The 24681-nt window shown below is 55.9% G+C and overlaps 2 long non-coding RNA genes and 1 pseudogene across 2 annotated transcripts; 1 reads left to right on the forward strand and 2 right to left on the reverse strand.

Annotated features, from left to right (window-relative positions):
- Positions 1–869: 869 nt before the first annotated feature.
- On the reverse strand, positions 870–11240 carry LOC119090990 (uncharacterized). The gene is made up of 6 exons (XR_005093344.1): positions 11117–11240; positions 10453–10527; positions 4991–5030; positions 4672–4721; positions 1321–1374; positions 870–1054 (listed from the first exon to the last, which is right to left on the reverse strand). It is a non-coding gene; the product is annotated as an uncharacterized LOC119090990 (long non-coding RNA).
- On the forward strand, positions 5516–7890 carry LOC119090999 (uncharacterized). Its single transcript, XR_005093345.1, has 3 exons — positions 5516–5777; positions 7514–7550; positions 7751–7890. It is a non-coding gene; the product is annotated as an uncharacterized LOC119090999 (long non-coding RNA).
- Positions 11241–15752: 4512 nt separating the features above from the next.
- The window catches only part of LOC119093249 (glucose dehydrogenase [FAD, quinone]-like), a 16387-nt pseudogene continuing 7458 nt past the window's right edge, over positions 15753–24681 (reverse strand).

Here is a 24681-nt window from a genome sequence, read left to right on the forward strand (position 1 = left end):
TGCATTGGTGCCCAGGCCAGTAGGACCATTTTGATCTATGTACTTCTCGCTCGGAAATGAAGATCCGACAGAAAATGTGAGCTGGTGCTTGTGTGTGGCCTGCTTTTCAGGTCAGATAGAGGGACGGGCCTTACAGTAACTTACAGACAGATTTAGCTAGAATCTGGCTCAGACCCGGTGACCCATTTAACACCGGCGATGAGGGATGATAACATGAGGGATAATCCCATCATCTAGATACCAAGGTCGCCAATGCGCGCAGTTTTATCTGGCTATGCTCCAGATGCCAAGGAACTCAGAGTGTGCATAGTGATGCTTGAAGGTGCACACTGATGTGGTCCGTTGCGCAAAAATAGCTGTTTGCATAGAATATAAGCCACCGAATGATGTGACACAACACAGGCAGCATCTCGCCCCGCCCAAGAAAATATTATTCCCTGGGTGTGGGACAAAATGCCCATTTTCTACGACTTCACTTCCTGTAACCTTGCCTACAAAGTACGGTAATCAGGTCTCGGTGGACCATAATTCAAGACCATGTCGATGCTCGTAACAACGAGTGATGCGCTCCGCACCAACACCTTTGAGCTAAGCTGAGCTGAGATGAGCTGAGCTGAGCACGCACACAAGCACACACGTCTGCTTTGAGAACAAAGGCAGATTCTAATTAGCTTACCCTTCGGATGACGACAGTGACCGGACCCGGGCCGGAGCTGGGGCCGGGCCTCGGGCCGGGGCCGGAGCTGGGGCCGGGCCTCGGGCCGGGCCTCGGGTCGGGCCTCGGGTCGGGACCGGAGCTGGGTCCGGGCCCCGGGCCGGGGCCGGAGCTGGGGCCGGGCCTCGGGCCGGGCCTCGGGCCGGGGCCGGAGCTGAGGCCGGGACTCGGGCCGGGGCCGGAGCTGGGGCCGGGACTCGGGCCGGGGCCGGAGCTGGGGCCGGGCCTCGGGCTGGGGCCGGAGCTGGGGCCGGGCCTTGATCCGGTGCCATCACCGACTCCAGGGTGCGGCGCGGAATTGGGGCCAATGACGCCGTGCGAGCTGGAGACTGGCCGTACCTAGGTGCGGTCCCAGGGCAAATAATGTTATTTTTCCAGCACGAACAACACGTCCAAGACATTACGTACAGGCTGTTACAGATGTTGTTTAAAAGTCACAACGTGTAAGATCGGCGAATGTCAATGCAAAAAAAGCCTGAAAGTTGCGACGAAGTGTTTCCAAAGCTCACAAAATATTTACCTGCGTTGTTCATATCAGTTTTTTTGGCTTCCTTCCGACAGGCATGGTCTTTTCCATTTCTTTTCCATTTCTACGCTTCACTTACCCTAGGCATGATCCTATTCAGATGCCGTATAAGTCGGAGCAGCAGTAAGACGGTCTGGAAAGATGGGTGAGCATTGAAATGCCAGCAGATGTGCATGGAAATGCCAGCAGACGTGAATCGAAAAACGAGCCAGCGGCACAGAGTGTGCTTACTGCACCGAACGGAACCACCACGTACAACCACCCGGCTATAATGCATAGGCTCCACCTCCTCCGTGCTATCCTGTCCGTTCGCCCGTCTAGTGCCGTTCGTCCGTCCGTCCGTCCGTCCGTCCGTCCGTCCGTCCGTCTAGTGCTGTCTGTTCGTCTATTCGCCCGTCCGTCCGTCCGTCCGCCGTCCAGTGCTGTCTGTTCGTCTATTCGCCGTCCGTCCGTCCGTCCGTCCGCCTAGTGCTGTCTGTTCGTCTATTCGTCCGTCCGTCCGTCCGTCCGTCCGTCCGCCGTCCAGTGCTGTCTGTTCGTCTATTCGCCGTCCGTCCGTCCGTCCGTCCGCCTAGTGCTGTCTGTTCGTCTATTCGTCCGTCCGTCCGTCCGTCCGTCCGTCCGCCGTTTAGTGCTGTCTGTTCGTCTATTCGTCCGTCCGTCCGTCCGTCCATCCGTCCGCCGTCCAGTGCTGCCTGTTCGTCTATTCGCCGTCCGTCCGTCCGTCCGTCCGTCCGTCCGCCTAGTGCTGTCTGTTCGTCTATTCGCCGTCCGTCCGTCCGTCCGTCCGCCTAGTGCTGTCTGTTCGTCTATTCGTCCGTCCGTCCGTCCGTCCGTCCGTCCGCCGTCCAGTGCTGTCTGTTCGTCTATTCGCCGTCCGTCCGTCCGTCCGTCCGCCTAGTGCTGTCTGTTCGTCTATTCGTCCGTCCGTGTCCGTCCGTCCGTCCGCCGTTTAGTGCTGTCTGTTCGTCTATTCGTCCGTCCGTCCGTCCGTCCGTCCGTCCGCCGTCCAGTGCTGTCTGTTCGTCTATTCGCCGTCCGTCCGTCCGTCCGTCCGTCCGTCCGCCTAGTGCTGTCTGTTCGTCTATTCGCCGTCCGTCCGTCCGTCCGCCTAGTGCTGTCTGTTCGTCTATTCGCCGTCCGTCCGTCCGTCCGTCCGTCCGCCGTTTAGTGCTGTCTGTTCGTCTATTCGTCCGTCCGTCCGTCCGTCCGTCCGTCCGCCGTCCAGTGCTGTCTGTTCGTCTATTCGCCGTCCGTCCGTCCGTCCGTCCGTCCGTCCGCCTAGTGCTGTCTGTTCGTCTATTCGCCGTCCGTCCGTCCGTCCGTCCGCCTAGTGCTGTCTGTTCGTCTATTCGTCCGTCCGTCCGTCCGTCCGTCCGTCCGCCGTCCAGTGCTGTCTGTTCGTCTATTCGCCGTCCGTCCGTCCGTCCGTCCGCCTAGTGCTGTCTGTTCGTCTATTCGTCCGTCCGTCCGTCCGTCCGTCCGTCCGCCGTTTAGTGCTGTCTGTTCGTCTATTCGTCCGTCCGTCCGTCCGTCCGTCCGTCCGCCGTCCAGTGCTGTCTGTTCGTCTATTCGCCGTCCGTCCGTCCGTCCGTCCGTCCGTCCGCCTAGTGCTGTCTGTTCGTCTATTCGCCGTCCGTCCGTCCGTCCGCCTAGTGCTGTCTGTTCGTCTATTCGCCGTCCGTCCGTCCGTCCGTCCGTCCGCCGTTTAGTGCTGTCTGTTCGTCTATTCGTCCGTCCGTCCGTCCGTCCGTCCGTCCGCCGTCCAGTGCTGTCTGTTCGTCTATTCGCCGTCCGTCCGTCCGTCCGTCCGTCCGTCCGCCTAGTGCTGTCTGTTCGTCTATTCGCCGTCCGTCCGTCCGTCCGCCTAGTGCCGTCTGTTCGTCCGTCCGTCCGTCCGTCCGTCCGTCCGTCCGTCCGTCCAAGAGCTCGTCACAAAAGCTCAGAGGACTGTCACCCCACCGACGAAGGAAAACACAGCGGCTGTTTGGGCAGATGTGACAGCTCCATTCAGTGCTCACAGCTGCAGTTCTTCGTCTACCCAACCCGACAAGCTTCCCTGCTGCTTGATGAGTAGATGTTTGATTTGCTGCCAGTGTACTATGAGGTTGTCATTGAGCCTTGAACCCAATACAGTCTAAATATATTTCAAAGTCCTCGGATCCCGGCATAGTCTGTGTTTAGGAAATTGTTACATCAGAGGTGTGGCTTCACAAAATCAACCGCGGGGGGGACTGGAAATCGAACAGCGAAACCTACCGCAAAACCACCAACAACGGGTTTCTTCCCGGATCTGGTCCACTTCTTCCTCCCGCTTCCGCCCCCCATCCCCCCAATGAATTGCAACTCTGTCCCCGCACTCGATACAGTCAAACCCAGTTGTTATACAAATCGACACGAAGCGCCCTGACCAAATATGCCAAGGGTGGATCCTCGGCGCGACAGGCCCGTCGGACGCGAAGCTTGGACAGCTGAATCATACTAAAACAATTTTCGCAAGCGGCTGAAATGTGATGTTCAGGATTTGTGATGACAAATGTAGGGGTACAAGGATACGCTTAAAGGTGACGCTGAGACACCTTTTTTTAAATAGGGGTCGGTTGGAGGTGGGGGCGGTGTGACCCTTTAAGGTTTTCGGAGGATACCCCTTCAGCATGGCCCCCAATCGCACCCAAATTTTCAGTAGCCTATGGGGCGTCCATTGCGCATGTTTTAGCACCAAGCACGTGTTCTTAGGTCTTCTCATTTTGGAGCAGAAACAGCTTTGGGAACAGTGTACGGTGATCTCCGACCGGCGTGGGTGGCGGGCAGCACCCGATGATTTCACGCGGCCGATGTTTTGCGTTAAAGTAACCATGAAACATATATATATATATATATATATATATATACATATATATATATACATATATATATATATATATATATATATATATATATACTTGCGTTTATGTATATATACGCACAAATCATATAAAACCACACCATCGTATTATTAATTCAACAAGGAATACACCTGTTCAGGTTTCGAATCGCTACGAGGTATGGTCTCGTACACAGCAACATGTAAAGCTGAAAAATTCCATCTTCGGGAAGATTTTGGCTTTTACCTGGCAAAACGGGGCCAATCATCGAACTGGCGACAACAAACTCATTTCCAACCGCGAAATCTCGTTAGCAGTAACTCACTGGTGTTTCCCGCTAAGCGACGTCTTTCTTAGTTTGGAAACGGCAGGGGGTCGCATCTGTCACCCCGGAGGGCCCTGTCACCGGAAGAGAGACGGGGGCGCATCCTCCAACTTCCCCGGAATGGAACATATCGACTTCTACGTTGTATGGGCGCATGGAGAGAAACGTCTCAGAGGTATGGATGCCTCTCCCTCTCACCCCTTCTCAGCGCGTGACGGGAGGTGCGTGCGTGACATCTCACCTCCGGATCATGCAGAAGAGGTTTGTACATCCTCAGCGAGTTGTGCACCCCTGGAAAAAGTCAGTCTGTCATTCGTCATCGACACCACCTTCCCTTTATTGTTGGGTCCGGTCGATGACGCTTACAACGCAAACGCGTGTTTGGCTCTTGGCAGACACAACATGGGAGGATGGACACAAATAGTATCACAGCTTGCACATGGAAATACCCTTCTGGAAAATCCTGATAACAGTGATGTAGAATTTGAGCCTCTGGTTTATGAGTCCCTGACAACGCCTCAGTTAGTGGACTTATGCCACTCAACGTGCTCGGTTCTTACTTTGTCGTGCAGTTTGTGCGGTTGTCGAATGCAGAAGCACCTGCGGCATATTCAAAGAACGTCGTCAGATACACGTTACAGGTGAGCGCACACATCGAGTTGCATGATCTCATCAGTTCTTCCCAGTTCAGATTGGCTCAGAACTCTTGCCACACCCATCCTCCCTCACCCGGCATGGCTCCTTTGCCGCGGAGAGCTACGGGTAGTAGATACATTCGCCTCTTGGTATAGGAGGCCATGGCAGCCACCTGGAACTCTTGGCCCAAAAGTACCTTCAATCAAATCAACGTTAATGTTCCAGTATATCGAGAAAGATAGCAGAAGACTGGGGCTGCAGCGTATGGGGCTCAACAGGATACTCTGCACCGCCCTGATCAGAGGGCCGTTATGCAAAATGACCGATGCATAACAGCGAACAGCCCAGCTTCAACTGCGTGTGAAGAGCAAAACAGAAGCCCTTCTTAGCGCTGATCTCACGTATACCTGTAAAACCGCTCGGGGTAAGGATAAATAGGATATTGTTTTTTACAATCTATCAATTTCTCTCTATCCATTCGAGTATCTGGCAGCGCTTATAGTAGGCGCTCAGAATCAGCTGTTTCCCATAGAGCATTCAGGGACAAACATTTGCACAAAAACAAAGGATGGTACCAGGGCTGCTAGAGATAGTATTAGTAGTTTGTTGGCCTTGCCATTGGCGGAAAAGAGCGCTGTAGACAGAGTTCAAAACAAGCGCAAGAGGCAGCACAAGTGACAGGTGGGAACTGCTGCAGCCTATTTAACTCTGGTAAGGTGTTGGCATTCCTCTACGATCCGACAACGTTGGGTCGTATGTAATGTGTTCTTTTGCCAACTTTTTAGGTTCTTTGGAAGAAGGTGTATCATGTACAGTGTGTTCTCACAAAGTGAGGTACGCACGTTCACCTAGGCTACATCTTTTTGTTAATGGTGCTTGCATTAGAGGGGTTAAGTCCAGTTTACATAAAGATGTATGTAATGATGAGTGTGTCAGGGTAGTGTAAATGTGATAACACTTTAAGCATATGTACACAAATCATTGAGCTCAAAATTCAGTGAACTCAGTGAATTTCAATGCACAAAGGTCATTATGTGTATGAAGGAAGTATGCTGCTAAAGTGATTTCAGGCCAAAAATATTCCAAAAGCATTTTTCATGCAGAAGTAGCTTGAAAATTCAGAGCAATTTGGCCTGGCCTGAGTTGCATTTGTTGTTGCCAAAATGTGCTAAAAATTCAATAAATGCATGTTGAAAAATGCTACCACTTGATCATTTTCTTCGGCTTGAAAGACCAACATGTTTTATTCTCTGGATGTTATGATTGCAAGGCAACTCAAAGCTGACCTTGTTGGTCCTAATTTTGTTCTTCCAACAAGGAGTTCATTAACTGATAAACACAATGTTTTACACTATGCGGCTATTGTGCTTATGTATACCTTTCCATTTTATGGCTTCTAGCATGGGGCAGTGCAAATGTCATCAGCTGCATTGCATTGCACTGGTTAGATGACTTAAAGCACCTTGTGTGGTTACTTCAACTAGGCTGTACATCCCTGTGGGATCTGTTTAAACCTATTTTTTAGAAAATAGCATAAAAGGAAATGAAAAAATAGAGCTTTGTGAACTGGTATATGAGAGAATAAATGTATGCTTTTCTTAATGCATAACAGACACACTTGGTGGTACCCTCAACCATAGTGGCATTATCAGCAATGTCTGAACTTTGACCCTGGCATGTAGGATATAGCAACAATATCTTCAAATGCATTGTAAATGGAGCGAATATTGTTCCATTGGTCTGTAATACTTAAGCATATAGCCCAAGAGTTTTAAAGTAATTAAAAGATATTCATTGTAGTGATATCTGCATTATCCATGTTGTTTATAACTGGTTGTTATACAAATTAAAAGCATAGTGCTGGTCTATTTCTAGTGTGAATTTGCTGAGGCATGTTATAGGTCATAAATTGTTTAAAAAAATTCCAGACTTCAGTGAATGGCTGTCAGACAAATTACCAGTGAATGGACAAGCATGCGCTTCAGGAAAAAAAACATTGTAAAGTGATTGTGTTTTCATTGTTCTCCTGTTGTTTTGGATTGGGAAGGATGTCTTAGAATCAAAGTTTTCCCCTCTTCTGGAAACTGATGTTTGGAATATGCTTTGGTGGGCTTGTTCTTATCAAGGTATGCATTTGTGGTTCAAAGCCAAGACATCTTGTGGTCATTAGTATCCTTTTACCTGATCCATTCTGTTTTCACATGATAACAGTATGTTTTTTTCTGTTTTTGAGTTGATTGTTTTATTGTGAGCACCCCATCATTCACTGATCATGAACAATGGCCCCTATGTCAGTAAGTGTAATGTGGTATGTCTTAGGTTATGTTAAAGCTTTAAGGCATTTGATGAGGCTGTATGCTTGGCTGTTGTGTGTATCAAATAGCTTGTCTTATGCAAGCTGTTGGATAGCACATTATGGCTGTGGTTTAAGCTTGCCTAATTTTCAGGTTACAGTGGAGAGCCAGGGACTCTTGCACAGCAAAGGTAAGAAATGGTGTGTCTGGAAATAGTTGACCAGGTTCAGCAGAATGTTGGAACCTGGGGTGCAAATCGTATTTCAAGGTTCATGATCAAAAGTCATTCGCCATACCCATACAGTTCTTGCGGGGGTGAAGCCATAGTTAAGGCATGCTGAAGCTGTGCATTGCCCCACATGGCATTGCCACACTCTTTCCCTCACACAGGTGCTTTCACCCCAGACACCTAGGACATTCCAGCTGTCTCTTCACCACGGCGATGGACGAGCTGGACACGCTGCTGGCAGAGGCAGACGCCCTGCTTCGAGACGTGCCCGTCTCCCAGGGACCGCCGCCTCCTCCGCCACCGCCTGCGGCCGCCGCCGCGCCGAGCCGGCGCTGCCAGCGCGCCCTCCTGGTGGCGCCGCCTGTCGCACTGGGCCGCAACTGCAGCTTGGCGCCGGCCGCCGGCTGCGGCGCCCTGCGCTGCACAGCCTGCGACTGGCGCGTGCTGGCCTTCGAGGGGGCCGCGTGGGGCGCGCGCGCCGATTACCTGTTCTTCCGCAACCGGCACCCTCACGGCGAGCAGCTGCGCGCGGCGCTGGAGGCGCGGCCGGGCGCGCGCGCCTACTGTTGCCAGTGCCGCTGGGTGACGGCCGAGCGCACCCAGGAGCCGCCCCGCTCCTGGGTCTGCGGCAAACACTGAGCGGCGCGGCGGGAGCGGCGCAGCGGCGGCGGCGCGGGACTGCGCGGTGCGCTGGATGCGCAGCTGGTCTTTGGGAGACACGGCCGTACCCCATTATCGACGAGGGTGGCGTTGTGGGCTTGTGGGGTGCAGTGTAGGTTGAATCTCAGCCACGTCTCAGAGGCCCAGCATGCATGCAAACTCAGTCAGAGTTCCGCCGTGCATGGCGTATGCCGAGCTGGCCGCTGCGATGTCACTTACATTGGTTCCATCTGGGCGCCGTCTGTAACTATGCAGCGTTGACTACACGCTCATTTAGCGGTCCAGTGGCAAACTAAGCGGCGGCCCGCTGGCTGGCCTGGCACGTTGGGAGCGGTGTCCCGCGGTGTCCACACCGCACCCGCAGAGAACGCGGGACTAGGGTGAGGGCAGGAGGGCCGCAGGGTCCACATCGCTGAGGGCCCGCCTCCCCCCCCCCGCAGTACCCTTCCCCATCGCCCGCGCTTGTGAGGTGGTCTGTTGCGTCTAATGCTGCGTTGTGCGGCGTTTTACTCTAGTCGGAGATGGGCAATGCTTCTAGTCGATATTCCCATCATTGTCTAGTCACGTGCTGTCTAGTCTTGAGGTTCTTCGCGCCGGAGAGGTTTTGTGTGTTTTTCCATGTTCGTGATGCAGGCTTGTCCGATGTGATACGGCGGGGGCAAGTTGTGAACGAGATAACGATTCCGTCCATTTCTGAGTTGTTGACAGGTCGTGCACTTGTTAAACGAAGAAGTCGATAGGTCTGAATTATCCGCGTGAGATAACCTAGCGACCTTCCCAAACAACGTATTATGTGTATGAGGCACTGTTTGTAAATGTCTGTGCCTGGTGTATTTTTTGGTGCGTTTTGTGTGCTCGATGTCTCGGTTGGATTCTGATCTCATATTGATATTGAAGTCTGTGTGTATGTACAGCTCCCTGACGGGTAAGGGGTTTTGTTTTTGCGGTGAAGCGCCGTTTTGGAGATGCACGGTCCGACATCATTGCAGGGTCAGCAGTCGCGTTTGAAAAGCTGCACACAAGGGTATGTTTACGTGGAAAACGCGGTTGGACGAGGTGTCGCGATGCGGTTTGGGCGCTGACGCTTCGTATAACATTTAAGAACACGTTAAGGCATATATGATCTCATGCTTGCCCGCAGTATATTACACCAGCGATGTCTCCATATCTTCCGATTTGAGCGTGGTTTTTCATGTCACTATATGTGCGTTGGTCTAGCACTGCTGGTGTTTTTCTTCACGGTCCGTGTTCGGAAGGCGCGAGATGCCGAACCGTAACACGGTCCGTGTTACGGCGCCCTGGGGAGACATGACAGACTGTTGAGGACGGTCTGAGTTGATGCAAGCCCATGTTTTGGGATGCGCTTACCTAAGAGACAGGGTTCCCGATTAACGCGTGACGCCTCGACGCCAGCCCGTGTGTTATGTGCAGCTACTGGCAGCGCAGGGCTGTGGCCGCGGGCTACGCCGCGCCGACCGAGCCGGAATGACAGCTGGCCGGCGTCCTGAGGCTGTGGCTGCCTGCTTGCTGCCCATGCGAGGAGGCGGGCGGGCCGCCCTCGGATGCTCGGTGCTTTGTGTTTCAAGCCCCCACGCTACTGCTGTAGTCGGCTCCGTGTAAGCCATCGGCAATACACGCGCAATGTTGAAACCACTTTGTGTCATTTTCCGCGAAATGAGCGAATTGTGACTGGAGGGGGAGAGAGGAGGGTGGGTGCCTCTTCCCACCCGGTTTGGGGAGGGGAAAATTCAAGAACTGAGTTGCTTTCGACTGAGTCTGATACATCCAAGGATATGGCTCCGAGCTGTTCACAAGTTCATTCATTGTCCAGCATACCGCTGATACGGCCTCCGTTGACCAGACCTCCCGCTGTTAATGTGTGATTAATGCCTGCACGCACGTGATGCCTGCAGTAAGCCTTGACGTAGCTGAATGCCTTCCTCGCATGAGTGTCCGCTTTTACTCATGGCTGGGAGGAGGGGTAGCCTTGCCAAAACAATGTCCAGTGACTGGCATGAAGTCCCAAAATAGAAATTCATTGAGAGGATTCCCTGCCTTACCGAGGGATCTCCGTCACTGAGCTGGCCTGCCCGCACGAAACGCTTGCAGCCATCGAAACAAACTTATAAAATTCCCTCCCCTCGAAGAGACACCGTCTCGTGAGAGTGGCTGCTCTACTGAGACATGCGGCTCTAGTACGCACCGTCAGAACCAGGCCAGCGACGAGGAAAGGACGTCCCAGAACCATGGTGTGAAGCTCTGCCGGTGGCAGGGGGCCCTGTGGAACGGAGGTTACTCAGTGAGGACTGTGACATTTCTCGGCACTGAATGACGTGCTTGAACGACTGGAAGCAGCTCCCGCGACCACACGGCACAATTCGTAATTGCCGCGTTACACATCTCGGTACAAGGCAGATTTCAAAGCACTGCTTAGCAGACCTGCCAGCAGAAGTTTGGCAGAAGTTTAAGCCGCGTAAGCAGTCTGGCCCATTTGGTAATTTACAGGCTACGCTCGCTTGTCATGGGCAGCGTGTCTGCGTAGCCTTCAACGCTACTGTAACGCGCTTGAAGGGGAAGGGGGACGACAGCATAACATATTTCAATATCCTAGCGACGTCCAATAGCGCTGAAGTGGACGGAGAAAGTTTTGAAAAGGCGACATTGGGGGAGGCCGCCGGCAACGAGGCCTCAGGGCGCCAGTGAAGTAACAGCCTGAGGGCACCAGCGAGCTAACAGCCTGAACGCAACAGTGAGGTAAGAGCCTGCGGACAACAGCAAAGCCTACGCTGGCAGCGAACCCTACTGTTCCAGCCGCGTCACAACAGTTTTGCGAGCGTTGCCGCGTTATTCTCGTGCCACCTTCTCACCGTCTACTCCTGACTTCTGCCTTGCACTCCGACCGCGCCGCTCCCGCCGTCCCCGAGCGCCGTCGATAGCGTCCGCTCTCCGCCCGGCCTGTCGCACGTCTCCGGCGTCGCTGACACCCGCCGTCCCCCGCTTGCCACCCACCGGCCGGCCCCGGCGCCGCCCGCCCCTCAGCCAGGTCCGGCGGGTCACCCGCCGCCGACCTTCCGTGCTCTCCGCGGAGTGCGCTGACATTTGCCCCGACAGGGCGCGCCCTCGCTGACTGACGGTCGCGTCAAACGCGGCGGAGGCCGACGGCGCCTCTGGCGGACGGCGCTAACCGGATGTGTCAGCTCGCGCCACGCATCATCAGGCCTGACGCGCTGCTAATGTGGAATTATTAGGCGATGGAACCTAGCAATGGATGAGGACATGCAAATTGCTGGCTGTACATCAAGGTATCTCAAGGAGAATTTGTCATTTGGACGTTAGTCTTCAATGTCTTCCAGCTGAGACCACATTGCTGTTTGTCTCCCTTATGAAGCCTCGATGAAGCCGGGTAGGTGCCATTGCCCCCCCCCCCCCCCCCCCGTCAACCAGTCTCCCACTTGTCCTGCGCCGGTGGCAGCAGAGCCTCGTTCTTCAGAGCGCAGCTGCGCTACAATGGGGCACATGAATGACGCGCAGAGAGAACAGATCCAGTAGGCTACGCTACAGATCTACGCTACTATCTAGGCTACGCTACAGATCCAGTAGGCTCACTGGCTTTAGAGAATGAACTTGCACGTGTGCAGTGAAGAACGGGGCCCGGTCTGACCCCGCCTGCGGTTCACATCGTGAACTTTGCGGCTCACGATCGACGTAATCGAGCAGCGCTCCTTTCACTGGCAGCCGGTCTGACATTTGCAGGCCTCAAATGATTGTCGTCCCCCCTCCGGCGACGTGGCAGGGCAGCTGCAGGGCTGGCAGTGCGGCTGCCCACTAGCTGCCGCCTGGTGACCAGCGTGTGCCTGCGCTCCGACTGCGGGACCGTGTAGTCCCCGCGCTCAAAGTGGGCTGGCGCACGCGCTCGGTCCCTCTCTCGGACTGCATCCCTCCTTTAGGCCGCGTGTGCGGGTACAGCTAGCCACTGATGAAGAAGCTCAAGCTCCACAAATAGCTTTAAGTGGGCGCTGCGTTTGAACGGGCCCCAAACAATCGCTGTACCCCAGAATTATGTGCACATCATTTAAATGATACACCCACAGGCACGCCCGAATGCACGCAGGGACGCACGCACACCCCCACATACAGAGAAACGCAGATAGATAGATAGATAGATAGATAGATAGATAGATAGATAGATATATATATAGATATAGATATAGATATAGATATATATATATTATATATATATATATATATATATATATACATATATCTGCGCTTAAGGCACCATACATCATATACTCGGAGAGAGGATAGAGGAGAGAGAGAGTAGAGAGAAGAGAGGAGATGAGCAGAGAGAGAGAGAGAGAGAGAGAGAGAGTATACGTAGAGAGAGAGAGGCAGAGGAGGAATAGGAGAGAGAGAGAGAGAGAGAGAGAGAGAGAGAGAGAGAGAGAGAAGAGAGCGAGAATAGAGAGAGGAGAGAGAGAGCGGAGAGAGAGAGAGAGAGCGATATATATAGATATATATATAATATAGAAATATATATATATATTATATATATATATTGGCGGAATCGTATATCTTCTCTATCATATATCTTCTCCGCGGGGCGGGGCCGTGGCGGATGGCGTCGCGATGAAGCCCCTCCCCCTCCGACCCGGCCCCCACACATCACCGAGACGGGCCGGGCGGACGCCGGGCCCCACGCCGAGCGGCGGAGACCGTGCACTGCTGCTGCTCTTCAGCTGCGGCCCCGGGGAGCGCGCTTCGTCGGGAGACAAACCTCACTTGAACAACCTCAAGACAACCCCAGTTGAGCCCGGTGTATTTGTCTATTGATCCGCACCGACGTGAATCACATTCAGAGTGTCTCTGACGCGGCCCGGGGAAAAGACACGATACGGAATCTGACAGAGAAGACAGCGCAGCTGTCTGCAGTACAGCCATCAGCTCACATGGGAAAATGAGTCACATGAAGCCGATGGCAATCACGAGGCATCGCTACTGAAAGGCAAGACGAATTAGCTTAGTAGCGTCACCGTAATAAGCGATAGTATCAAGCCTTTTCCGTCAGTACCAGGAAGAAACCGCTCTCCAATCTCATGTCGCGTGCGATGCGCACTAAGGCTGCGTGCTGAACACTGCGGCGCAGCAGCCATCTCAGGCGGCAATACGCACATCGCCAAAATCATCCGCTGAAGCGAATTGCCACTCATCGCAGACACTGTACATCAACTGCTAAATGATCGCAATATTCGAGTCGCTGCAGTCATGAAGACCTGGATAAAAGGCACCGTAACTACATGATATGTCTCACTTTTATAGCATGCGGCCACATCAAGGTGCATCACACTATGACAAATGGTGTTAATACCCTGTGCCATACAGCTGCGTGACTGTACAGTCACGATGTATGCTCCAATTCTCGGACAATCAAGGCACCTATCATGACCCACTGGCGATCGCTTTAGTACCCTGCGCTGGTAAGCTCAGCTAAGCTCGAAGCGACCCACCCACATTAAGATGTGAAACACGAATCTTGCCCTGAGCTGATGACTGAGTGTGAAAATACCACACTTTCCTGTTGCAGGTGACCCATACAACCCAATCTAACCACCACCACTACATGGTATGGCAGAGTGTCATTCCACCCGCCTTCATTGCAGTATGCAACACTGTAGCATTTATGCTCATATCCTGCGTCGTCCAATTACGATTCCACTATTACGCGGAATGTGCTGTTTTCCATGCGATTGCGACACACGGGGTACACCCATACGATTGCGGCACACGGGGTACACCCATACGTTTGCGGCACACGGGGTACACCCATACGATTGCGGCACACGGGGTACACCCATACGATTGCGGCACACGGGGTACACCCATACGACGCCGTAATATAAAGCATAGAAAACCAACGCCTTGAGCTGCCTCCCTACACTCGCACTAGAACTTCTCTGATGGATAAAGCATACAGTCAATCAACGAGGGCGGCACTGCATCGAAATGATGCTAAGTAGCAAACCAGCAGCATTTCCAACGCACTTCTGTCACAGTATTCCATCATGGTCACGATAGCCACGAGTCACATTCGGTAGTCGCTGGCCAATGTACAGTAAATCAGGGAAACAATGGGACATCAGCGCCCACCTAGCGCCACGGTGTGCGGTGAGGGGTTGACGCTGCCTCCGTGGACTCCGTAGAGTCCAGCCTGTTCGGCCCGCACCCGCCACGCCCCGGTCTCGTCAGACGACGCGGCCGGGTCGTCTGGCTCAAAGCGACCAACGCTGCGCCCTCGCCCCAGCCATCAGCGTGATCACGCAGCCCGGGCTGCATTTGACGCCGCCCGACACAGCGGCCTAAGCCCTCGCCCCAGCCATCAGCGTGATCATGCGGCCCGAGCTGCGTCTGACGCCGCCCGACACAGCGGCCTAAGCCCTCACCCAAGCCATCAGCGTGATCATGCAGCCCGAGCTGCGTCTGACGCCGCCCGAACCAGCGGCCTGAGCCCTCGCCCAGCCATCAGCGTGATCACGCAGCCCGGGCTGCATCTGACGCCGCCCGACACAGCGGCCTAAGCCCTCGCCCCAGCCATCAGCGTGATCATGCGGCCCGAGCTGCATCTGACGCCGCCCGAACCAGCAGCTCTCAGTGCTGGCCCACCAGAATGGCCCAAATCACGTCCTCTGATAACGAATTTCATATCCCTTTGGGAAAAACACCAGCAGTTCCGGCCCGCGGCACCAGCTTTCTCCAGCCAGCCGCGCAGCGTAAATAACCCAGTCAGGGCCATAACTAGGCATTTGTGCACCTGAATACCTTGGCTCGGCCACGCCAAACCTTGGTCCCAATGGTTGAAATACGGTCCCAGTCCGTACCCTGCGACAGATATACACCACACATAGACCCAGGTAACTCGTGTCTGAGTACCGGGACCTGACCGCATATGCCTGAATGGAAGCAGCCTCCGTTGCCTGTTGCCTTCCTAACCATGACAGCCGCTCACAGTCGGCCCGCGGCTGTGCCCGACTGCTGGGCTCACACGAGCTCCTCTCATCTGACGTGAGTCGTGTGCCACAGTCGACAGGCATGAGTCCCCACGCCCTTGCCGGAGAGTCGCATTACACGGCTACGCTGCCTTCACCAAAGCTCCTCCTGCCTCCACCAAAGCTCCATCTTCATCGGCCTCCGACGTCATCTGAAGTTGGCGCCGACTCCTCTACAGTCCTCGGAGGACCATGTCGGCGCCAGTCTACAGACTCCGGAAGACCATGTCGGCCCCAGTCTACAGTCCTCGGAGAGGACTATGTCGGCGCCAGTCTACAGTCCTCGGAGAGGACCATGTCGGCGCCAGTCTACAGTCCCCGGAGGACCATGTCGGCGCCAGTCTAGTCCCCGGAGGACCATGTCGGCGCCAGTCTAGTCCCCGGAGGACCATGTCGGCGCCAGTCTAGTCCCCGGAGGACCGAGTCGGCGCCAGTCTACAGTCCTCGGAGAGGACCATGTCGGCGCCAGTCTACAGACTCCGGAAGACCATGTCGGCCCCAGTCTACAGTCCTCGGAGAGGACTATGTCGGCGCCAGTCTACAGTCCTCGGAGAGGACCATGTCGGCGCCAGTCTACAGTCCCCGGAGGACCATGTCGGCGCCAGTCTAGTCCCCGGAGGACCATGTCGGCGCCAGTCTAGTCCCCGGAGGACCGAGTCGGCGCCAGTCTACAGTCCCCGGAGAACCATGTCGGCGCCCTTCTCGGCGATCATGGTGACGGGCGCGTTGGTGTTGCCGGACGTGACGAACGGCATGACGGAGGCGTCCATCACGCGCAGGCCCGACACGCCGTACACCCTGGGGACAGGTTACGGTCAGGTCAGGTCACACGGACACACTGACGACAGGTCATGGTCAGGTCAGGTCACACGGGCACACCGGCGGTAGGTCATGGTCAGGTCAGGTCACATGGGCACAATGACACGGTTGGGTCAAACGGAGCACACTGGTAGCAGGTTAAGGCCAAGTCAAACGGGCACACTGGCCTGCCTGCTGTTTTACTCGCATTCCGACCTCCGTTTATGAAACCCTACAAACTTTCTGGAATGACACCGCAAATAGCCGCAATAAACTGGGCCGTACCTGAGCCGGTGGTCCACCACGCCGCCCTTGTCCCGGGGCGCCATGCGACACGTGCTGGCCGGATGGTAGATGGTGAGAGTCACATGACGCAGCTGACACTCCAGCTGGGCGTCACCCTGCCGCACGCGCACCGAAAAAGGGGTGTCAGCGGGGTGTCAGTCCATTCGGACACGTCTGAGCGGGTCTCGGGTGCACGCATGTCCCCGCCATCACCGGAACCCCGCGCGAGGACAGCGCGACGCAGGCAAACACTGCGTCATGGTGTTTGGATTCCTTCGCGACGAACGTGGCGTAACGTGAGGACAGTCGGCGCTGTAACGTAACACGCCGGTCGCCGCGGCGCCTCCGTTACACTGCTGACGCTGAGAACCCGGCGGCCGCATGTCAGACATTCCATCAATGCACTCAGGAGAGATATTGGAAGAACTGCGCAACGCAACTTCCCATCCGCGCAACTGTCTGACGTCTCGGTGGCACGGAGCGCTAAAGCATCGCAGATAATCAGGACAACAGTCAACATCACACCAGAATGAACGCACAGGACCTGCCACGCCTGCAGAACCAGGTTTGCTTGATCTCGTAAAGCCTTGAGATTTTTTCTTCAGCATTTGAGAACCGCCAGCCAGACGGTCTACATCAGCCAGTCCAGGTTTGAGGGCCACCGCCGCGACTCACCGTGAGGTTACGACACGGCAGCAGCACCATCCGCCGGTCCAGATTTGAAGACCACCGCCGTGACTCACCGTGAAGTTACGACACGGTACCAGCACCATCGACTGGTCCAGGTTTGAAGACCACCGCCGTGACTCACCGTGAGGTTACGACACGGTAGCAGCGCCATCCACTGGTCCAGGTTTGAAGACCACCGCCGTGACTCACCGTGAGGTTACGACACGGTAGCAACACTATCCGGCGGGTCACGATGTCCTTCAGCGGCGGCGTGTCGGCGAGGCGCAGCGCCATCCGCAACCCTGCCGCACAGAACAGAGGCCGGGTAAGAGGGAGGCCTCGGGATGGAGCAGGGCCCGGGACGGGGGCCTCGGGACAGGGCCGCGTCAGAGAGGGCCTCGGGACGGAGAAGGGGGCGGGTCAGACGGGGGCCACGGGAAAGAGCTCCTGGAGTTAGTTCCGTTCGATGTGTAGTGCATTCGTTGGACCGGCGTTTGGCCTGGTTTGCATGAGCCAAATAATTCGGCTTCCTTGGATTAAAATAATTGAATTTATAGCATTCCGTGCCTGCCCACGAGTCCATAACACACTAGAGCCTGGCCAAAACATCACGAAACGCTCGTCACCAGCTTTGTTACGCTGGCGAGTGTAATAAGGGGCACAACGGCGATTGTAATAATGGGTACAACGCGTTAGTGTGAAATTCTAAAATTTTGGTGTCGTTACTGAAGCTGTCTTGATAATCCGCAGCGTCTAAGTGGCAAAACCCCCCAACGCGAACGTTCGCGTTGCGTCAACGAACATTAACCACCACCGTACAACCAGCTCAGTTGAAGCACAGATCCGCCGCTGGCACTGCGTGAGCCAGATACTGTGTGAGCCACCTCCGCCGGCAGCTCAGTACACGGATATTTACCAGCCCACGCTGGCGTCCATTAAACACGGCTGTTTGCCTGACTGTTGTTAGACGAGTGCAGGCATAGTGCGAACAGCTGATGCCATACGCCTGCTACCACTATCTGTTTCTTAGCGCCAACAGTACCTTTCGCAAGAACATCTTGATCTGCCGTACCCCACGGCGATACCTCGCTTTACCGATCCATCAACCGTCGTGCTCCGACTTGCCACACCTTGTCCGACCACACCCCGAACTATCGCACTTCCGCGGTACCCCCCCCCCCCCCCCCCACCGTTGCCGGTCGCGGTGGGGCGTACCTTCCACGAGCGCGGCCACGTCCCGCCGGTCGCGCAGGAAGTTGGGCTGCATGATCGGCGCCACCGCCGGATCTGAGGACGCTAGCCGCACGAAGCCACGGCTGCGCGGCCGCAGCAGGTACGGGAACAGCGAGATGGCGTGCGTGGTGGCGTTGAGCTCCGGCAGGTGGGCGTCGTACATCTGCCCGGAGGGGGAGGCGGCTCAGCGGCAGCGACTGCTGGTGGGAGTGGTACCTCTGCCCGGAAGAGGAGGCGGCTCAGCGGCAGCGACGGCCGGATAGCGGCCCGTGGCGCCGCACCGGGGCTCGTGCACGGGCTGCTGTCTCCGCCGGGAGAGGCGGGAAGGGGAGAAGAGAGGGGGGGGGGGGGGGCGGTGATGTGTGGCCAACATGAACGTCACATGAGGTGTACAAAATTTAAGTAAGGACGACACAACAGCCCATGATAAGGGACATGAAGTCAATATCACTTTAGCAGCGACGCATGGATGCATTTATCTCGTGGTGTTCAATCATGAATGAAGTTGGTACCTATAATATCTGATAGTGCATGCAACGATAAAAAATTACCCACAGTTATCTGAAATGTTCTGAGCCCTAGTATACTGACCTTCCGCACACCTCAGCCCCGGCCTCCTGACCTCCCACACACCTCAGTCCCCGTCTCCTGACCCCCCACACACCCCAGTCTCGGCCTCCTGAACTCCCACACCCCTCAGCCCCGATCTCCTGACCTCCCACACCCCTCAGCCCCGACCTCCTGACCTCCCGCACACCTCAGTCCCGACCTCCTGACCTCCCGCACACCTCAGTCCCGGCCTCCTGACCTCGCGTCGCATATTGAAGTCGATGCCACCGCCGGTTCCCTGAGCCCAGAGATGCATGTTGCACATCAGTAGCTGGATATCAGGCCAGTCAGAAGACTCCGAGACCGAGGTGGCCATGAACAGGCCGCTGCTGCACGCGTTGGACGCCACGGCACCTGCCGACGGTCGGCTCATCATCACACGTTGGACACCAGGAGACCTGCCCACGGTCGGCTCATCATCACGCGTTGGACGCCGGGAGACCTGCCCACGGTCGGATCATCATCACACGTTGGACACCAGGGGACCTGCCCACGGTCGGCTCATCATCACACGTTGGACACCAGGAGACCTGCCGACGGTCGGCTCATAATCACCCGTTGGACACCAGGGGACCTGCCGACGGTCGGCTCATCATCACACGTTGGACACCAGGAGACCTGCCCACGGTCGGCTCATCATCACACGTTGGACACCAGGAGACCTGCCCACGGTCGGCTCATCATCACACATTGGACACCAGGAGACCTGCCGACGGTCGGCTCATCATCACACGTTGGACACCAGGAGACCTGCCGACGGTCGGCTCATCATCACACGTTGGACACCAGGGGACCTGCCGACGGTCGGCTCATCATCACATGTTTGATACCACGGCACCTGCCCACAGTCAGCTGGCTCATCATCACGGCCGGCCTGTCCGGCAACAACCGGCCGTGCCGCGCCGCCGCACCATCGGCCGTGCCCGCCCGACATGACTCTCTCGCAGCACCTGTGCCGTTGTCCCACAGCAAATATATCGTGCTCATAATACCCCTCGCCGCACCACCGGCCGTGCCCGCCCGACATGACTCTCTCGCAGCACCTGTGCCGTTGACCATGTACTCGTAGATGGACGCCGGCATGGTGGACGGCAGAAGATTGGACGGTTCCCGGCTCAGGAAGTGCAGCATGGTGCCCATGTGGCCTTCCAGGTTCTCCCCCACCGGCAGGTCAAGCACCGGTGTAATCTGCCGTGATGGCGGAGGGTTAGCGCTCGCGGTGAGAGGAGGTGCGGGTTCGAGTCCCGCGGACGGCACGATTTTGTCGCTGTACACCTCTCGAAGTCGCATGCGGTTCCTTTGAGGGATCCAGGCTGCGGCTTGTCGAATTGTCGGCGGTTTCGTAGCTTGACAACCCAAGCCATGCGAATATCATGCAGAAATCTATAAACGCATACAAATACACCCCATGAGTTCAGTGTCCGCGCAATAATTCTTCATAGCCTGCTAACGTCGATCACTGAGGTACCGATAGTGCGGTGGTTAGTGAGGGCAAAACCAGAGGTAGGGAGTCTAATTTCCCCCGTTGCCTACCCTTTCTACCACGGTGAACGGCAGACGATGGCACACATCTTCCGCAGCTGAGTGCGTCGTTATGTCCCAGTAAGCGCTACTCGGTCACGGACCGCCAGCCCTGACAGACTCCGAATGACTAAACATTGCCTGTGGCAGGAATCGAACCCACACCTCCCCATCCAAGGCCCATCTGTTGGACCGCGTCGGCCCCGCGCTCATCGAGCGCTGGGCTGGCGGCCGAGCCGTCGACGGTACCCCGAGTTGGCGGAGGTGGTGGGCGGGTCCGACACCGGAGCGGAGCAGGACGGCCGGCGTGTTGATGGCGCCGGCCGACAGCACCACCTCGCGGCGCGCGCGGACCGTCAGCTGCTCGCCAAACTTGGAGAACGTCACGCCGACGGCGCGCAGCGGGCCCGGCTCCAACACCACCTGTCGGCGGCCGTGGGAGTAAGAGATGCTGACACCGTACACACGGGCAGCGGGCCCGGCTCCAGCACCACCTGTCAGCGACCGTGGGAGTTAGAGATGCTGACACCGTACACACGGGCAGCGGGCCCGGCTCCAGCACCACCTGTCAGCGACCGTGGGAGTTAGAGATGCTGACACCGTACACACGGGCAGCGGGCCCGGCTCCAGCACCACCTGTCAGCGACCGTGGGAGTTAGAGGTGCTGACACCGTACACACGGGCAGCGGGCCCGGCTCCAGCACCACCTGTCGGCGATCGTGGGAGTTAGAGGTGCTGACACCGTACACACGGGCAGCGGGCCCGGATCCAGCACCACTTGTCGGCGACTGCGGGAGTTAGAGGTGCTGACACCGCACACACGGGCAGCGGGCCCGGCTCCAGCACCACCTGTCGGCGACAGAGGAAGTTACGTAGTCGTTACATCGGCACTGCACTGTGAAGAGCAGAGCCCGTCTACAAATTGTACATTAATGCCCGCCAAGAGACGACGCCCGACGTGAAGCAGCCGTCATACACGACAAACACGCATGGCGGCGTTAAGCAAAGTCCCATAACGCGGCGTTAAGCGGAGTCCTGCAACGCGGCGTTAAGCAGAGTCCTGTAACGCGGCGTTAAGCGGAGTCCTGTAACGCGGCGTTAAGCGGAGTCCTGTAACGCGGCGTTAAGCGGAGTCCTGTAACGCGGCGTTAAGCGGAGTCCTGTAACGCGGCGTTAAGCGGAGTCCTGTAACGCGGCGTTAAGCTGAGTCCCATAACGCGGCATTAAGCGGAGTCCTGTAACGCGGCGTTAAGCGGAGTCCTGTAACGCGGCGTTAAGCAGAGTCCTGTAACGCGGCGTTAAGCGGAGTCCTACTGTCAGCCGTTCAAGCATCAAAATATCTCAGATGGATGACCAATCGGCCAGGGTGCTCATAGCAGATGGCGTCCTCAGGGCGCGGCGCCTTCATACGTGCCAGCTGATGAGTACCCGGCTGCCGGGCCGAAACTGAACGGAGCTTTTACTCATGAGCGTGTGTCTACCCCACCTTTAAAACTGAGACCGCACCAGAGCGAAAACATGTCCCTCTCACAACGCGATGGGCAGTGGCGTTGAGCGTTTTACGTTTGGCATCCAATCTCCATCTCTAGCTGACACATTACGTCATTTTTGTTCCCGGCCCCATGCACCGCACCCGTCCAGGGAGTCCCAGCATTGTGACGACAGGGCGCCGGGCTGAAAATGCAAACCTTATCTGCACCTCTGCTCAGCTATCGGCTATCAGCCACAACCAAATCTTTTCAACAAGCACGTGGCACTCGAGTCCTCGAGTCCTCGAGACTCGGGAGCACCCGGTGCTCTGGCCAGTGCGACATGCTAAAAACATCCATATCATCTCGTGCGAGAGTGGTATAAGTCCCCCTCCCAGTATGGCGGACGATAATGGCGTAGTCCCCCCTCCTCCATCCACTTGCACCAAAGGTCGGCGTGCGCTCGTCACAGCTTTGCCACCATCTACAGCGGGCCTTCTTGGAGGCCGCCGCACCCTCCTGCGGGGTATGCGGTGTAATCTACACAGGCCGGACAGCGGGCCAACACGTATACCCGGTCCACCGATAAGACACGAGCTGCCGTCCACACCCGTCAGCACAGCACATCACGCACCCTTCACACCGCCCTCCAGTGAGACACCGGGCAGCCGTCCACACCCGTCAGCACAGCACATCAGACGCACCCCTCACACCGGCCCTCCAGTGAGACACAGGCAGCCGTCCCACACCCGTCAGCACAGCACATCAACACACCCCTCACGCCGGGCCACCAGTGAGACACGGGCAGCCGTCCACACCCGTCAGCACAGCACATCAACACACCCCTCACGCCGGCTACACCGCCCGCATGCCTGGTGCACGGTGGCGCTCCGGTTAAGCCCAGCAGATCTGCCACCGTGACTTCTCTTCATGCGCTTACGTCCATCACATGCCCCCCTTCCTTCCCCCTTCCACCACATGGCCACCCCGTGCATCCAGAGCGACTCTCCACCGGCGCTGTTCCTGGGCGCAGGGCGTCTCTACACGCACCTTGTCGACCAGGGCGTTGGTGACGATGTGCAGGTTAGGTCTGTCCTGGAGGAACGCCGCACTCTGCGGCTGTCGATGGCCGTTCATCTGGTTGGCGTCCGTGAAATACAGGCCTGCAGTGGAGGCAGGGGTCAGTTTTGGCGCCAGGTCAAGGTCACGGGGTCACGAAGCGTGGCATCGGGAAGACAGATTTCAATATCATTTGGACAGCTGCTCAGTATTATTTTGCTTGTACTGTCACCGGGATTGAGACGATACGCTCGTTGTCGTCACGATCCCATTAATCCTCATAAATGACCATGACCTTGACACTGACGACGAATGACAGATAATGCACGGTTACTGTTACATAGCATGCAGTGCGCGGATCTCTTACATCATGGAGTTAAACCGGTTTCATGACATCGCACTTTAGATCAGTACGCCCGTGCATTTAAACCGCATGCGATCAAGTCGTTTGAAAATTGAGCGTCGTCCAACTCGAGCACGCCCTTTCACCACTATGTCCGCCGCCGATGAACATTACAACCACCGGAGCTGTGCTCCGTGCTCAACAATGTCGCGTCGGCTCTTATCCCACGACACCCTTCAAAACACCAGCAGTGAGAACGAGGCGTTATAAAACGGCCAACCCCTCCCAGATCGCGGAGAGAAGCACAATCACGCAGTGAGGAGAACACCATGTTCTCCGCTTCCCCGTGTCCATGTTGCGCTTACCAGCGCGTGCGGTCGGGGGTGCTGACCATGTGGTTCGGTTAGCCAACTCGGAGCATGACACTACTCCGAGTTATCGAGGCAGTCCCTTGTTCAGTCATCAAAGCAGTCACCTTGTCCAGAACCATCGAGGTAGTCCCTTGTCCACCAGAATCATCAAGGCAGTCCTTTGTCCAGAGTCATCAAGACAGTCCCTTGTCGTCATCGAGGCAATCCCTTGTCCAGACACATTGAGGCAGCCCCCTGCCCAGAGTCATCGAGGCAGTCCAAGACCACGACTACGATCGGCTCCGCAGCGATACGGTTGGACCGCACACCAGCGAAACTTCCCCGAGGCGAGATTCGAACCCGCACTGACCGGGTCCCGACTGCGAGTTATGTTCGATCTCGGGGAAGCCCAGCCGCTTCCCAGCCTTGACGAAGCGTTCATCGACGGAGCTGATGCCGGCACCGCGGGCGATGTGCCACGGCCCGGTCGTGCCCAGGTGGCTGGCGGTGCATGGATGGTGTCAGAGGCCGCACATGGCGATGGCAGAGGCGTTATAGAGCTGGCATTACTGTCAGCGGCACAGGGTGTCCGGTCGAATGCAAAAGTCGAGAGGAAAAAGTCGACGGGGGTAACAGTCAATCGGGATAGGAGTCGAATCAAAAACATCGAAACGACAAAAATTGAAAATAGATGTAAGTCGACAGGAATCAAAGCCGTATCCGAAAAAGTCGGACAGCAAGAAGTCGACCGGAAAAAAGCCAAACAAAACAAATGAAGACAAAAAGCTGAAAGGAAAGAGGTCGAATCTGAAAGAGCCAAAATACAAAAAGTCTAAAGGAATAAAAGTGGACTCGAAAATATCGAAGTAGAGTTGAGGGACTAACAGCCCGCAGGGATTAAAGCCAAAATAGCAGTCAGTCCAGTAGCATAATACAAAAATCAGCACGAAAAAATTACAACGGGACCAAAGCCGGCAGGAAGTCCATTACTAAGTAACAGGCCTTACCAAAAGCTTGTGATGACGCAATATTCAATGAAGTGCTGGCAATACA

This window comes from Pollicipes pollicipes, unplaced genomic scaffold (assembly GCF_011947565.3).
Source record: "Pollicipes pollicipes isolate AB1234 unplaced genomic scaffold, Ppol_2.1 Scaffold_1600;HRSCAF=1878_pilon_pilon_pilon, whole genome shotgun sequence".
Lineage (NCBI taxonomy): Eukaryota > Metazoa > Arthropoda > Thecostraca > Pollicipedomorpha > Pollicipedidae > Pollicipes > Pollicipes pollicipes.